This window comes from Dermacentor silvarum, chromosome 1, assembly GCF_013339745.2.
Source record: "Dermacentor silvarum isolate Dsil-2018 chromosome 1, BIME_Dsil_1.4, whole genome shotgun sequence".
Classification (NCBI taxonomy): domain Eukaryota; kingdom Metazoa; phylum Arthropoda; class Arachnida; order Ixodida; family Ixodidae; genus Dermacentor; species Dermacentor silvarum.
In genome coordinates, this window is record NC_051154.1 from 307,403,877 (window position 1) to 307,420,093 (window position 16,217).

At 43.9% G+C, this 16,217-nt stretch overlaps 1 pseudogene; it reads right to left on the bottom strand.

Annotated features, from left to right (window-relative positions):
- Positions 1 to 724: 724 nt before the first annotated feature.
- LOC119442181 (U3 small nucleolar ribonucleoprotein protein MPP10-like) overlaps positions 725 to 16,217 on the bottom strand; it is a 28,675-nt pseudogene continuing 13,182 nt past the window's right edge.

The window sequence follows — 16,217 nt, forward strand, 5'->3', positions numbered from 1 at the left end:
AATATCAGCAAGTTTTCTTCGTGTGAAATTATTGCGAGGAGAGGGTAAAGCGGCAACGACGGTAACAAAACATTGCTGCTTGGGAGCGTCGGCGGTTCGTTCTGAAGCGCCGTCTGCTACAGATTCGAAGTGAACTGGAAAAAGCCTAGCGACGATATTGGTGGCGAGTGATTAGCAGCGGTGAAGCTGCCGGCGACGCCAAAGCGTAGCCGCGACCACTCCTCTGTCGCCGAGCGTTCACGTCGCTGTGCTGCAGGGAAATTCTTTGTGCCGTGTGAGAGGCAGATCTCGCCGTTGGCCGGTGGTCTGTGAACTACAGACCGCCAGCCGCAGTTCGCCCCGATGCGGACGTATGCCCACTGGGGTGCCTAAAGTCCCTAGAAAAAATATCTAGGGACTTTAGGGGCACCGGGTGCGACCATGATTCGATGAAATGGCTCATCGGGACACCCCGATGCGCACCGGTGCGATTTGCCAAATTTGCCATTATTCTTGTTGACTGGATGTGGCAGGCCAGTGTTGGTGCGGAGCGGAAAGGGCGGGATGGGGGGGGGGGGCTTTCCCGGAACGGCGCGGAAATTGGAAATTGGCACCGAAGTTAATGGGGGGGCGCTTGCACGGAATTTTACAGTACCCTTCAGTGGACTTGGAAGCACCGAACAAGCACGGATGCTGATGAAATTTTTTCTGATCGCACAGATCGTGCTGCCGAGGACCGGATTCGTCAGCGCAGGGTCTGAGCATGCGCTGCATCAGGCCCATCTGCTGCTACCTCCGGCTGTCTGCCCTGCTGGCTTCATCAGACGAAACACGTCGTAAGAATCTATACCACGTGCTCTGCACTGGGACCACCTGACCAGCACGGTGACATCGACGGAGACTTCATGGCACTGGGATAAAAGCAGCAACCATTTCGACATACCCTTCAGTGGATATGGAAGCACCAAACAAGCACGGACGCTGATCAAATTTTTTTTGATCGCACAGGTTTGTGACAAACATTTAGTCTCTTCAATTAGAGACAACAATGTAACATTGACGGTGCTCCCAAGTCCACAATGCTGTGTTGCTATTTTGCGGGATTGTGTTTATGTTGTCCGCTTAATGTTACTAACATCTGGAGACGTGGAACAAAATCCAGGCCCTGACTCTGATTCGGACGAATGTTCGCAGCGGGAACTAATGAAACGCATTCTAAGAGAACAAAAATAAACGAACAAAACACTGAAACAACTGTCTTCAAATATCAAGCATGTGGAGACAATAGTTGCAGATTTGCAGAAAAGAATGAGAGTAATTGAGAATGAAAGAGGACTATGGAAAGAATGCGCAGAAAAGATGGTACACTGCAAAGAATCTTGTAAATCTACCATGACGCAAGTCGAATTTCTGGCATCGAAGGTTGATGATTTAGAAAATAGAAGTAGGAGGAACAACCTAGTAATTTGTGGACTAAGTGAGAGCTCTGATGAAGATGTTAAAACACTTGAAGCAAAAGTGCGAGACGATATATTTAAGAAGATCCTAGGAATTGAAATTGACTCAATAAAACGAGTTCACAGAATCGGTAGAAAGCAAAGCCAAAGGACACGCTGCTTTTCCTGCTTGTACGAACCGCTCCTTTAAGTAAAGTGTGCGTATTTATTGAGTATGATCACTTTTGTGTGTGCTTATGTTCTTTGTTTGGATACAATGGTTTCACTTTCCTGTCTTCTTTTTTGTACTATATCTCATTTGTAACCACTCCTGCATGGGCCCGAGGAGGGCCTGCAGTATTGTAAAATAAATAAAATAAATAAATAAAATGAAATGCTTTGCGCGAATTGAATACAGGCATGACAGTGAATATAAACATATATTTACAACTTAAAGTTAGCAGCAACAACAGCGTCTTTCTTGTTTTTTTCTTTGTTGGTGCAACTGCAGAGGTAACCTGATCCTGAAGCTGTTCGAAGAACTTCTTGGATACGGAAAGGCTTTCCTCTGCCCACTTGTCACTTTTTCCCTGAAAATTAGACAACACTCAATGAAAACAGTCAGTGCAATGTCTAACCACATCAGGAAGAAACAACACAAACCTGACACTGCATAGCACAGCAACAATATTCCACACCCTTAGTACATAATCTCTGCACTTCCAGATTTTGTTTTAGCGGCCAAGAAAAGTAGCCTGAGCTTTAGAAATCACGCCCAGGAGTAACTACAAGTGCACCGAAAGTACAGCTTCAAGTAGACATACCTTGGCAGCTTTAGCGCCCTTTGCTGATTTCGTGCCTTTGACAGTCTTGGCAAGTTCTGTGTTTGTCGCCTTGATCACTTTCTTCTTGTCTTCAGTGACTTTGCCAGCCTTGTTAGCTGCCTTGGTAGTTCGGCGTTTCTGAAGAGCCTTCTTGAGTCTTCGTCCTCTCAGCTTCTGAGTGTGAGTCCTCTCCCCCTTGGCAACCATCTCTCCCTTTGGCTTGGTCTGAAATCATTTTTATCGCATAAGCAAACAACAAAGGAGTACACAAAGTACTGATCAGTAAACAAGGGTGCATCAAAATGCAAGATGAGCAAAAGCTAAAGAGAACACTACAGGACTAACAAAAAGTGTCATTAATAATCAACCTCAACTACCAGCACCACTGATATTATGAAATCAAGATGCCTGGCAATATGCATGCATAAGTTAAATTATTACATTTTAAGAACTCAGTAAATGCTAGTATACTAGCTAAATGGTCGAGCTGTTAATCACCCAGCGCAGTTGCAAATTTAATCACTTGGCCAATAGGCAGGAACCTGAGAATGCAAACTTGGTCAAGTTTCTCACCTTGACCTCCGTAGGTGCCAGGAGTGAAGCAGCACTCACACCTACTGGGGTCACTTCAACACTCAAAGATGGAAGGTTGCTCACCACCTTCACCTCAACCAAAACCTGTGTGATTGAGGGCAGCAAGATAATTGTTTAGAAATTCTGTTGTGCATAAAATAGATTAGGCACAATGGCAGCCCATAGTACGGGCTGTGTTGAATTTCAACTCCAAATATGGTGATTCAGTTCTGTGTAAATCTGCAAGGTGGAGGAAGTTTCATGAAAAAAAAATTGTTGGAGTGACCGCTCAAGAAAGGTGTTGGTCCAAGCGCGACCCCAGATCAGGACGAAATTTTTCAACTGCAAAGCTTGGCATCTGAGAAACACATCTGGAATTTCCCTGTAGCTCTGTTATACTCAGATGGATAACAACTTTCTTTCCCTTACGTGAAATCCAAACATGAAAACTGCTGAAGAGCCAACACCAGACACATTATAGCAAAATGCAGCTTGACCTCCCATATACTATGCCTATTTAGTTCATTATACGCATTCGCATGCTAAAGACTCACAGAAAGCAACAATTCACAGCCAGCAAATCGGAAGGTAAAAGACAGCTTAACTCAAAACATAATTTCAGATGTGACAGTAAACAGGATGTTTCACTTGGGTCACATTCATACACATCACCACTTGCGTGATGAAAACCATCATCATCATCAGCCTATATTTACGTCCACTCTAAGACGAAGGCCTCTCCCTGCGATTTCCAATTACCCCTGTCTTGCGCTAGCAGATTCCAACTTGTGCCTGAAAATTTTCTAACTTCATCACCCCACCTTGTTTTCTGCCGTCCTTGACTGCGCCTCCCTTCTCTTGGTATCCATGCTGTAACTCTAATGGTCCACCGGTTATCCATCCTACCTATTGTATGGCCTGCCCAGCTCCATTTTTTCCTCTTGATGTCAACTAGAATATCGGCTATCCCTGTTTACACTCAGATCCACACCGCTTTCTTCCCGTCTCTTAAAGTTAGGCTTAACATTTCTCATTCCATCGCTCTTTGTGCGGTCCTTAACTTGTTCTCGAGGTTCTTTGTTAACCTCCAAGTTTCTGCCCCAGATGTTAGCACCGGTAAAATACAATGATAGTACACTTTTCTTTTCAACGACAGTGGTAAGCTCAGGAGCTCAGGAAGCTCCTATCAGGAACACTAAAATGGTAACACAGTGAAAATAACAGCAGCACTTCTTCAATGTTATTGAAAAAGAATGTCTTGCAATGAAGCACCAGGGAGACACCTGTGCTTATGCACACCAACTGCAAAGCTTCATTTTGGATCTCAGCTGCAATCAACGATTAAGCTTGAACTGCATGTTTCCTTTAAAAGGGGACTGCACTGTACATTTTAATGTGTGTATAGCAATATATTTTATTCAAGAGAAAAAGCCAACAGACTGGCTATTTATCATTAGAATCCAATCCAATGCTTATTCACACTGTAATGCTGTTGGCATGCTGTTAAGCACAAGAAATTTGCATTTCACAATTGCATTTTCACATGCAACCCACTATAGAATTTGCGAGTATCCCCCCCCCCCCCTTACATTTCTATGTACTCCCCATTCAAGGGGGGAGTACAATCAGCAAGACTAATTTTTCAAAGTATTTGGGGGTAGTACAGCTCACACTACTTCCTCTTCAACATAGTGTCATGGCACATTAAATTTGTAAAAATAAAAAAAAAATCTACACTGTAAGGCGGACTACTTAGAACTTACAGGCCTTGGCATCATGTGGAAGTTGGACAATGCATCCAATTTTGTGAACAAGTCTCGCATGGCTGTTCGAATCTCAACATGGGCAGGATTCTCCTTGGAGGTGCATCGTCATCCACAATTTTTTGTTTCTCAAGGAACTGTTGCTCATAAACCTAATGGTATAAAGCATGACATCTCACAACAGGTTTTGGCACTGCAATTATAATTTACAAGAGTTCCAAGCACACATGCAACTTTTTTTTGCACACAAGCAGCACGACAGTAAGGCAGAGCAAGGGGGGCACGAAACACATGCAAGTTGCTAATCATTTAATCTCAAGTTAAATATCGCCCAAACTTGTCACCGCCTTATATTGTAGCAAATATAATCTTTCTCAATGATAACATGAGTCCCCGAAACTTCTACATTTGCTATTTAACTGGCCATGTAACATATCTCCTACATAACTACAACACACGCAATATGTGACCATTACCACTACAAGAATTTTTAATGCTATAATGTGCTGTCTTTGTCTTGCACTTTGAATTCCACTTTATTTTTTCTTGCCAAAACTTTGTTTTCCTCATGTGCGAACCTTCCCCAGTGACAGTCCTAAAGAAGGGTTGCAGTGTACAAAAATAGAAATAAGTAGATGCACAAATTTTACCAGATAATTTCCTGCAACCACAATTAACCCCACATTGCCTGAAGTATAATTTTTGATATGCGCAATCTGACATGTCCAAACTCTGATTTAAAGCCTGAAGTAGGATTTTCTGATATGTTGGAGCGAGTTTTCAGTTGTGGGTAGTTCAGGAAACTAATTTCAGTAAAACCTTGTTAATACATACCCGCTTAAAATACGTACCCCGACCCAGTCTCCATAGAGCCTAATGTATTGGCTGATCGCTTAATTAAGCCAGTGGCTCGTCGTATGACTACCAGTTAGTACGTACCACGATCACTTTTTGTTGTGTAAAGGTTAAGTGCTCCACCTCAACTTATGGTGAATCCAATGCCACACTGTGCTGCAAAAGATCTTCCACCTTTTTGGGAATAACAGAGACTGGTCAACCAATGATTTCTGCTTCAGCACGAGTTCAGATGCCTATACGAAGAAGCTTCGAAAATGCATGGAGGCATGGTGGCGGCCTCAGCAAAGAATATAACCACTGACTGGCGCACCAGTTTGGCTTGTCGCATCCAACCGTATCGTGATAAGCATCGTTAACTATCTGCTCTGCTTGGCAGTGCATGTGGCACAGTGCGTAACACCGTTCAAAGCCGCCATTCCCTGCAGGCTCTTCGAGCAGGACCACTTCTAGTGCGCATCACTTGCAGCAACGAAAGCAGCCCACAATCAGCGCATCAGCTCAACAAGATATGCACCACGCTCGTGCATGGCCAGGGGTGGCGCGGGCACGAAGAAACCTCACTGCACTGATGCTCACATGAAATACGGGTGCTGGTCTGCTGGCAAACACGCATGCGTACGATATAGGGGTGGTATTCTCAGGCCTTGGGTGATCACTTTTGCAGATAGTTTCACTTTCGCTATATTTTGGGAGACTTGGCACAGCAAATTTCAGAAGTCGAGAGCACTCTTGGCACTGTGCTTAGATAGCGAGCTTGCCACAGTACCTGAAACGCTGTTGGCTGAAAACGCAGTCAAGTAGAGTGCTGGAAAAAACTTGTGAAAGTGAAACTACCTTTGAAATTGATCGCCTGAGAATTCCGTTCCAGCAAGTGTCCCGGCACAGTGATGACATGCGCTTATTACATGGCATGCTGCGGACAAATAGCACAGGACTATGGGCACCCTGCAGCATCAGGTACTGTGTTGCAATGAAGCCGCACCGGTTCTGCTGAGTAGCAGATAGCTGTACAAACACTTGCTTAGCATCGGAGAAAGCCGAATGAGTCATCTGCACAGCTACCATGTCTGCCACCGTGTTGTATATCGCCTATGCACTATCACATGGCCGTGCAATTGAGAGAGCCAGAATTTTTTCAGCCGTGTTTGAAAAAAAAAACTCATAGTACGTATTTTAGCTAACATTTCCTGTTACATCACATTTATTTATTTGTCAGTAGCAGCAACACGCATCAGGAGACACAAATGTGTACTTGGCGTTTAGTGCATACCATTGTTTAGTGTGTAGTTATGTCGCGTTCCTGCCAGGCAGACATTATTGAGGTTTCACTGTACAGTAGACTTCCATTAATTCGACTCTGGTTTATTTTATTTTTTGGTTAATTCGATCCTGAACAATGTCCACGCCAGCACCCATATATTTCTATGGGCCTGAAATTTCGTTACTTCGATCTGAAAATTGACCGTCACTGGATAATTAGGATTGTACATTTTTTTGAATTCGGGGGGTAAAAATCGGGTGCTATTTTTCAAGCTAATAATCGGGGAAAAATCGGGTTTTTTGTGGAACTATTCCAAAATTAGTGTTTCTTCGGGTTAAATTTACAAATGTACTAAGTAACACTTTGCATTCCTGTTTTTTTCCTTTGTTTTTTTTCTCCCTTTTTTTTATTGTAGGGTATTACGAGCTCCTCCATGCTAGCGCCTTAAAATTAGGGATCTGTTTCAAGCCTGTAATCGGAGGGACATCAGGGTTTTCTAGCCTATTGGAATGCCTGTTGTTGCTTTTCTTCAGCCGGCCTCCATAGAATGTCACAGTGAGTTACTAAATAAGAGTTAGGTGCGTTCGTTGGGCGGTTGCTTGAGAGCCGTGCAGCGTGCACAGTGCTGCACGCAGCTTGTGAAATTAACTATAGGTCACTGGAATTCACTTAAGCCAACAGGATTTACTTTTGTTGTCCCGAGGCAGGGTAGATAATGTGTGCTCACCGCAAACTCCGTGCAGCGTAAAAAAAGAAAAGAATACGTTTGTATATGGTGTTGGAATTCAGGGGGGAAGTCGGGTTTCTCCTGAAACAGGTTCGGGGTGTAAAAATCGGGAAAATGAACAACCCTACGGATAATCCGAACTTGACCAGTCAGTACACATGTGCCTGAACCTTATGGTGACCCGATAGTGACCCTTTAGTAATAGCGTCTGTCTTGGTGGAGCTCAGGGAACAGTGAATGTATTGAACACATCATCTATCATTGAAAACATGGATTTCCTGCCTGCCCTAAGAAGATTTTCAAGCAATAACCGCAGCTCACAATGTCTGGTTACAGTATTTATCTGATTCTAACACGTACATTTTGTTTAGTTTTTTTCAAGAAAATTGAGCCGAAAATCGCTGCACAGTTCAATCGGATACGAAACCGAGACCGCCTTCGCGGCATATGTGCTTTACCGTATAACGCGGATGTATTGCGGCGAAGCTAACTTTAGAGAACTGATAGCCACAGTGCAACACATTTTAGAACCTTGCCCATTTTTCTTGCTAAAGAAACGGTTGTGCATTAGATGTGTACTTTGTTTCGGAACTTTAACGTTATCTCTATGGTAGTTTTTTACTTTGTACACATAGAAACACGTGCACATTTGATTGTGGGGCGTGTTAGAATTGGGCAAAAACTGCCAAATGAATCAGCCTTATGTTAACGTTTCTTCTGCTTTTTGTTCGACCCGCCAGATAATTCGATCAAGTTTGTCCGTCCCGTCAGGGTCGAATTAACGAAAATTGACTGTACTAATTAATGATTAGACTATTTTTACACAGAAATATTTCATTGTTTTTTGTTGGAATGTACTGCTCTCCGTAGCCAAAAATAAAGGTGAACTAGTTGTTCCACTTTTTCTTTGTGTAGAATGGTGCTTGGACTTTGTGGCTATAAAGCAGATAATGATCTCCTAGAAGCTAGGCACATAAGAATTGAAAAAACAAACAAAAAAAACATGCACTTCAAGGCAATTTTTTCCTCTATATAAATGCAGACCTCCACTAAGCTGAGCTTGCTTTTCTCCTGGTCCAGTGTGACCTGTCAGCGCAGCTCAAATGGTTCTTCCGTTGGTCTCGTCTTTCACTCAACATCATCCCATTCTTTGTCACGTATCCTCTTAAGTATCACATCTAGGCACTTTGTGGTCTCATCGGTGATGGCAACGGCTGCAAACAAAGCACCAACAGCAGTTCATCTGCATTACCTACCCACAAGACATGACACTTTGGTTGCACTGAACTTGGTGACCTGTATATTCCCCTTCTAAGAATCTCTAAAAAAAAAGATTTCCTGCTTACCTAAGCTATGATTTAGCTCAACTTTTGCAGCAAGATCGCATCACATGGTCTAAATCATTCAACATAACCCTGAGCACTGTTATTTGCCTGGCTTTAAAAAAACTAAAAAAAAACTTGAATGTGCCTTTCACTGCAACCGTCAAAGTGAGTGACGTCCTAAACGTGATGGCTACAATGGTACCTTGTCATTTCTGGCATTTGCAGCATGACAAAGTGTGGCCTTTGTGACTGGTTTATGTTAATCATGGGAGGGCTGCGATGTGAACCCACGATAGGTGCAGACAAAGGCAAAGTCTCACATTTTTCTTAATTTTTAATGAAAAAAATAAGTTGAACTATGTTAATAAATTGCAGTTATACCATATGAGAAATGCCACTCTTACTACAACAGACGGCTTGGCACGTCAAGAAAGACGTAAAAATATGAGTGGCGCCACCACTGCCTTGAAGTTCTGCACTAGCTTGCTGTTATGGCATGGATTTTGACAGAGTCTGCTCGGGTTTAGTTATATTGTTTGGACTGCAGTGGACTGCATTGCATTACAAGAAAGCCTAAGACTGAACTTAGCAAGTTTAGTAGAGAACTTTTAGTGTGCGAAAATGGCCCAAATCCGAGAAAATACTTTGAAACCTACTACGTCACTTCAACGAGCTGGTGCTGAGGTATCAGCATGAAGTTCCAAAAATATATCTTTGACCTTCATTTTTTTCTTCTAATAATCAACCTTTTGCACAAAATTAAAGAAAAGCAAGTTTTCAAATAATCATCATCATCAGCCTATATTTATGTCCACTGCAGGACATAAATATACTTCATCACTATCCCTTCAACAAACCAGGCAAGTAACAGTGCCATGTATTGAACAACCCAGAGCTTAAAATGCAATCTTGCTGTGAAATTTGAGCAAATTTAAAGAATATGTAAGTGCAAAATCTTTTTTAAAAATTATTTGAAGGAAAAAATGCAGGTCACTGTACTGACAGGAATAGCAGTAACCAAGATTGTTGCTAAAAGTCTCTGCAACACAAATGACCAGTCTGAAGGAAAGGTGGTGAGCTGTGTATCTAATGATTCTAATCTGTAAAGTGACATATATAATCCCTGAACATCAGTGATTCTAGCTGACGCCACACTTCTACTGCACTAGTAGTACAAATAATCTTTAAAAAATGTCTTTATCACAAAACTAGCATTGTACATTCTCTAAGACTTAGAGATTGACTCCAACCAAATAAGGAAATTTACTAGCCCGACGTTTCGGAACCAATTCGGCTCCTTCTTCAGGTGGTATTCTTCGGATGTGGCGGTGTGCCGCTTTTAAAAGGTCCACGGTAACAAAGGAGAGGAAGGGGGAGAGAGCGTAAGGTGCGGAGACACTTGGCAGGGCACCTGTTCTAGACACAAAATAGGGGGGGGGGCTTCGGCGTCGCTGGTCGGCTGGTTTGACCGATGCTGGGCGCCCTTTAGTCGCGGGAATGCATTGACGAGGGACAGGGGGGGGGGACGAGTTGTTTTGGTGTTGGTGACCTAGAGCGGGGGGTCCTTTCTTCCCTTCGTCGCATACGCAAGGCCACGAACATACAAAGAAGGAAGAATGCCCTTCACGCGGTTTATATTACCTGCCGTGTTCTGAATGGGCCAAGACTGCAGTAGTAGCCTTTTTCGCCAGTTTGTCTCTGTTTGGGATTTGGGTTTCTTGGAAAGAAATCTTGTGGTCGGCGTCTTCGGAATGTTCGGCGGCGGCGCTGCGTATTCGGTTGAATGTTCTGACGTTGTTTTCATGTTGTCTGATTCTTTCTTTTAGATTTTTGGTTTCCCCAATGTACGACGCCGGACAGTCGGCACAGCTGATTTTATAGACGACGCCTTGAGCTTTTTCTTTTGGTGGACGGTCTTTTGGTTTAGGAATGAGGATATTCAAAGTGTTCATCGGTTTATGCGTGACTTTGAGGCCTTCTTTTTTCAATATTCGGCTGAGAGCTTCGCTGGTACCTTTGACGTATGGGATGGACACTCATTTCTGTGGTCGAGGGGGAGTCAACGGTTGGAGGTCTCGTAGTTTGTTTTTTCTTTTTTGTTGTTGGGTTGTTTTTCGAATGAATTCCGTTGTATAGCCGTTCCTTTTGAGTTTGTTGAGAACTGTTCTCCTTCCTTTCTTTTGATCTGATTCCAATGTGCAATGAATTTCGACTCTTTTCAATAAAGAATTTACGACCGATGCCTTGTGGTTTGCCGGATGGTTGGATGCGAAGTGTAGGTAGCGGCCTGTGTGGGTTGGTTTTCGGTAGACTGAGAATTTTAGATTGCCGTTGGTTCGTGTAACTTGTACATCTAGGAATGGTAATGATCCGTTTTGTTCGCGCTCCGACATGAACTGTATATCCGGGTCTATGGAATTTAAACGGCTCTGCAGGTTTTCGACTTGCGACTCCTTCACGATACAGAAGCAATCATCCTTGTACCTGAGGAAAATTTTTGGCTTCGGGGAAAAAGTACTCAGAGCTCTGTCTTTGATATTTTCCATAGTTAGGTTAGCCATGGTGACGGAAATTGAGGCCCCCATGGGAGTTCCTTTCACCTGCTTGTAGTAGCTGCCTTGGAAGGTGAAGTAGGTATTTGATAGGCATAGCTCGAGAAGGCGGCAGATCTCGTCTATACTCAAGGGGGTTCTCTCGTCGAGTGTGTCGTCGCGTTCCAGGGCATCCCTTGTTGCGGATATAGCTAACTGAATGGGTACTCTGGTGAACAAAGAGATCACATCAAGAGAGACCAGGCATTCATCATCTTTGAGGCGTACATTTGATATGAGCTTGATGAAGTTTTCGGGGTTGCGCACGTGGGATGCTGTCCTTCCGGTGAGTGGTGATATAATCTGGTGCAAGTATGCGGATAGTGATCGAAGTGGGGAGCATGAAAAGTCTACGATTGGCCGTAAGGGGATTCCGGGTTTATGGAGCTTTGGCAAGCCATAAAAGGCTGGTGCGGACCCATTCCTGCACATTAATTTTAGATAAAGATTTTGAGAACTTGGGTGGCTTCGGAAAATTTCGACCAGCGTCTTATTCAGTACTGATTGGGTCCTTGTGGTGGGGTCCTTTATTAATTTTTCGTAGTCTTGGCTGTTAAGGAGGGCGGACGCCTTTTCCTCGTAGTCCTGCATGTTTAACACGACGGTTGAGTTGCCCTTGTCCGCTGGTAGAATTACAATGTCCCCATCTTTCAGTAATCGCAGCGCTCTTATTTCGTCAGACGACAAGTTCATCTTCGGTGGTTGTTAAAAAAAATTATGGGGTTTTACGTGCCAAAACCACGATCTGATTATGAGGCACGCCGTAGTGGGGGACTCCGGAGATTCGGACCACCTGGGGTTCTTTAACGTGCCCCTAAATTTAAGTACACGGGTGTTTGCGCGTTTCGCCCCCATCGAAATGCGGCCACCGTGGCCGGGATTCGATCCCGCGGCCTCGTGCTCAGTAGCCCAACACCATAGCCACTGAGCAACCACGGCGGGTATTCGGCGGTTGTTATTGCACCTTATTATGCCTATTGCTTTTATTCTGAGCGGTTCCCGCACTTTAGGGTCCAGCTGCTGGATGCCGCTCTCGAGGGCGGCGACAATCTTGGCCAGGGGGAGGTTATCTGTGGTGACGTTGAATTTATGACCTTTTGCCAGGACTGAAGTCTCTTCTGTTGTGAGCTTTCTCGATGATAAATTTGTTACTGTGTGCCTGTCCAACACTCCTGGTTTTTCGGTTTGCTTGATTAAAGAAGAGAGTTTTTTCTTCTGCGTTTCGCGGTGTTTCTTTTCCTCTGAGGACGCAATGGTCTTCGCGAACGAATCAATTGATGAAAAAAGATGGGGTACCTTGTGTTCGAGCTGTCTTCTGGCGAAGAACGCGTCGACTTCTTTATTCCTAATCACTGTGTGACACTCGTGTATCCGCGCTGTCACCAGTCTTTGCTGAGCCTTGTTGATGTCCCGGCCTTCCGCTGTGTGGATAGGTTGGCGTAGCTGGAGACTTCGTGGAATGATGTTTTGGTCTTTGCATTTCCGGGTGAAGTCTAAGTGGGTCTTGAAGGTGGAGATGCCTTTCAGGGCTTTGATATAGTTCTTTGCAAGTTGCACTGCCTCGTGTCCGAAGTCTGCACGTATAGACTTGAAGCTAAACATTTCGACAGAATTACCTGTCTGGTTGGGAAAATTGATTAAGACTTAGAGATTGACTCCAACCAAATAAGGAAATTTATTAGCCCGACGTTTCGGAACCAATTCGGCTCCTTCTTCAGGGGGTATTCTTCGGAGGTGGTGGTGTGCCGCTTTTAAAAGGTCCATCGTAACAAAGGAGAGGAAGGGGGAGAGAGCGTAAGGTGCGGAGACACTTGGCAGGGCACCTGTTCTAGACAGACAAAATAGGTGGTGGGGGGGGGGGCTTCGGCGTCGCTGGTCGGCTGGGTTGACCGATGCTGGGCGCCCTTTAGTCGCGGGAATGCGTTGAGGAGGGACAGGGGGGAGGACGAGTTGTTTTGGTGTTGCTGACCTAGAGCGGGGGGTCCTTTCTTCCCTTCGTCGCGTCTGCAAGGCCATGAACATACAAAGGAGGAAGAATGCCCTTCACGCAGTTTATATTACCCGCCGTGTTCTGAATGTGCCAAGACTACAATAGTAGCCTTTTTCGCCAGTTTGTCTCTGTTTGAAGGATTTGGGTTTCTTGGAAAGAAATCTTGCGGTCGGCGTCTTTGGAATGTTCGGCGACGGCGCTGCGTATTCGGTTGAATGTTCTGACGTCGTTTTCATGTTGTCTGATTCTTTCTTTTAGATTTTTGGTTTCCGTGATGTACGACGCCGGACAGTCGGCACAGCTGATTTTATAGACGACGCCTTGAGCTTTTTCTTTTGGTGGACGGTCTTTTGGTTTAGGAATGAGGATATTGAAAGTGTTCATAGGCTTATGCGCGACTTTGAGGCCTTCTTTTTTCAATATTCGGCTGAGAGCTTCGCTGGTACCTTTGACGTATGGGATGGACACTCGTTTCTGTGGTCGAGGGAGAGTCAACGGTTGGAGGTCTCGTAGTTTGTTTTTTCTTTTTTGTTGTCGAGTTGTTTTTTGAAAAAAAAGCATCGGTCAACCCAGCCGACCAGCGACCAGGTGCCCTGCCAAGTGTCTCCGCACCTTACGCTCTCTCCCCCTTCCTCTCCTTTGTTACGACGGACCTTTTAAAAGCGGCACACCGCCACCTCCGAAGAATACCCCCTGAAGGAAGAAGGAGCCGAATTGGTTCCGAAACGTCGGGCTAGTAAATTTAATTATTTGGTTGAAGTCAATCTCCAAGTCTTAATCAATTTTCCCAACCAGACAGGTAATTCTGTCGAAATGTTTAGCTTCAAATTGTATATTCTCCCACTCCTACAACAACGTAAAGATGTGGAAATGCCGTTAATCCACTGATATCATCATAAATGAACCAGACAGTAAGATGTGGAGTCATGGTTTCTTTGGTCAACATATAGAGTGGATGACCCCGTGAAGTCTAAATGCAGGTTCATAAAAACCACCTTTAGAAGCATGTGGCATTATAGACATTGCCATGATCTCAGAGCACACAATAAAATTGGCTGATGTGTAGCAGTAAGCCCAGGCACAATGACATTGCTGATTAAAAAATTTGCACAAGTGCTGTGCACGTTTCTTCTGGCTATGCTTGCATGTGACAGCAGAAACGATTGCAGGAACAGGACAAGCCACTGTATCACCTGAGTACCAAAGCCAAAACTTCTTCATAGAAACAAATGTTATAGTAAATTATTTGGTGCGTTGGGTTGCTTGGCAGCATTTAATCTAAGGTTTACAGTGCCCGGACTTTGATTTAGCATAAAAACAATGACAAAGAGAGATGTCATGTTGATACTTTTTTTAGGTTATAGTCTTGAAAGGTGCACTTTTGCATTGTCTCCAATAAAACCAAACTCGCTCGATTAATTGACAGAAGCATGACAAATTAATAATGCCTCTGCATAGTCACGCTGCCTAGTGGCGTGGTCAAACTGGATGTGCTCCTGCAGTAGGCTGTTCTCAGGTCTATTAGTAGCTTCCACCTCTCCCTGGAGTCTCCATGGTCCTCGCTCCAGGTTTCGTTCCTCAAACTGTTAGATCTTTTTCTTTATCTGTAAGGATAAAGAAGCATTCAAGCGGACAGGTCAGCAACAGTGACGGACACAACAGACTAGCGGTGCTATTATACCTTTGTTGAAGTAACAGAAAGTGAAGATGACAATCCTGTGTTTACCTGCTTTCTGGTCAGTAGTGCAGTGGACAGAAGTAAAGAAATTTCTTGCTGGACTAGTTCGTGAAACATTGCTAAACGAACATCAGGGGTGGACAGATATCTTGAAGGGCAGCGAAGCTCGGTGAATGTCATAATGAGCTAAAAAAGCTAGAATAACTAGGAACGAATGCCTACTGTCTGTCTAAATAAAATCTGTGGCCAAACTTTCATTTCCCTTTTGTTTATCATTTTACACTTCAATTAAAACTACAAATAATTTCCCCCATGCCTTCCTTGGCTGCATTATCTGTTGGCTTCATCTGGCCGTGACTAACAATAATTCGGCCTCTCGGTTCTCCTTCTTCTCGTTCAGTGCATAGTGAGGTTCTCGAATCCGGCATGTTGCATGCCTTCAGGTATTATACGAGGGTTCATTGGTCAGCTGCCTGCTCCTAAAGTCAACATACTAGCACATGATGACATTGGTTAAAAAGGATGTTCCGCACCTGCCGTCATGGCCATGAGTAGATCTTGCACACATACATAAATACCCAAGCATGTGGACATGGGAACAGCCACCACTGTAGCACAATTGGTAGTGAAACAAATGCATAATGCAGAAGTGTGAGTTCATCTCTCACTGGCGGGAAGTTGTTCTTGCGTCCTCTTGCATTTCCCTTTAGCTTATCATTCCTACACTTCAATTAAAGCTACAAATAATTTTCCCTATGCTTTCCTTTGTGTACCAAAAATCGGGTCCCTTGGTTCCCCTTGTTCTTGTTCGTGCCATTAGGTAGCATTATTTGCTTGACGTGCACCACACGTGAATCTATCACTAAAAACTGCTTTTTAACTGTTAAACATTTGATGGCCTATGAAAAGATTTCTTCGGCCATATTATATGCACTTCGATTTTACAGATGCAAGGAACAACAGTTCCTTCCTGTTCTTCAGTTAAGGAGCATACATTGTGCTATCATAGAAGTAATTCTTGTTGGGCTAATTGGTGATGCATAGCTGTTAGGAAAGGAGTGCAAATTAACACATACACAGATGAAGGAAACAGGACAAGCACTTTGTCTCCTTCATCTGTGTATGTGTCAACTTGCATCCTTCTAATTATTATTGTGCTATCAGTTGTACAGGCAGTGAATAAAACTCAGCTACAGAAACAACAGTTTTCAA